Genomic DNA, 1,382 nt, shown 5'->3' with positions numbered 1-1,382 from the left:
GGGGGCTCTTCCCAGAGTAATGTGTAAAGGGGGGGCTCTACCTGGAGTAATGTGTACAAGGGGCCTCTACCTGCCAAACTGTGTAAAAAGGGACTTTACCTGCCATAATGTGTAAAAGGGGGACTATACCTGCTGTAATGTGTAAAAGGGGACTCTACTTGCTGTACTATGTAAAAGGGGGCTCTACATGGCGTAATGGGTAAAAGGGGGCTCTACCTGGAGTAATGTGTGATAGGGGCTCTACCTGGAGTTATGTGTAACATGGGACTCTACCTGGCATAATGTGTGACATGGGCTCTATCTGGCATAATGTTTGACAGGGGGTCTACCTAGTGTAATATGTGTAAGCGGCACTACTGTGCGGCGTAATTTGAATAATGGAGATTACTGTACAGCGTAATATGAATTGGTATTATTTTGTGGCCATGCCCCTTTCCCATGAAGCCATGCCCCTATATTTTTGCCATGCGCCTACGCTGCGCCCTGGCTCTATTTTAAATATGGGGGGCGCCGATTCTGTTTCTTGCACACAGCGCTTAAATGTCTAGTTATGGCACTGGGAGTTGGATTCTATATAAGGTGCCGTGGCCGGGTCTCTGTGCCATTTCACAGTAATGCTGTAAGCTGCGCTGACTCTGCTGTATTGGCTGTGTTCTGTTTCCAGACTCACCAGTAACTCTGCTTAATGTGACTATGTATGTTGGGTACGCTGCTATATGCTGCGCTATACTCTACTGTATTGTGCTGTGTCCATACTCACATCTGGCTCTGCTTAAAGTGACTGTGTATAGGGGACCCGTTGCTAACAGCTGTGCTATACTCTGCTGTACTGAGACTCCGGACTCACAAGTGGCTATGCTGTATAAAGTGATTGTGTATAGGGGGCACACTGCACGCTGCTGTATGCTGCGCTGTACTCTGCACTTTGTTCACTTACATCTATAAGCCCTGTGATTCACGCAGTTTGATCCAAGTTTTAAAAAGAAAGAACAATATATATTTGTATTATTTCAACTGGTTGGTGGGCATCACATCCATTGCATCACTGGTGGGCATTCGCATGCTGGGTGGCCTTTTCCTGTGCTGGGCAGACCCTCAGCATGCAATTGCAGCCAGTTGCAGTTTTGCTATTTTAGCAAAATTGCAACTGAAGGTGAATAACGTTCACAGTATGCGATGTAACTCTAGATGCTTTCTATTCCCCCCATGATTCCTGTGTTTTTCTGGGAGCTCCTGATGGTTTTGTAGAAAATATCTGGATTATGACTATATACAGGTGTATATACCAATTTCCTATAGGTACTATAGCATGGATAGATATTTGTACTTGTCTCATGTGATGTCTCATCTCCCACTACAGACACAGAAAGTACAACGTCCTA

The sequence above is a fragment of the Pseudophryne corroboree genome, chromosome 6, assembly GCF_028390025.1.
Source record: "Pseudophryne corroboree isolate aPseCor3 chromosome 6, aPseCor3.hap2, whole genome shotgun sequence".
NCBI classification, from domain to species: Eukaryota; Metazoa; Chordata; class Amphibia; order Anura; family Myobatrachidae; genus Pseudophryne; species Pseudophryne corroboree.
The sequence above is the reverse complement of the archived record's forward strand: the minus strand, read 5'-3'. Positions refer to the sequence as shown.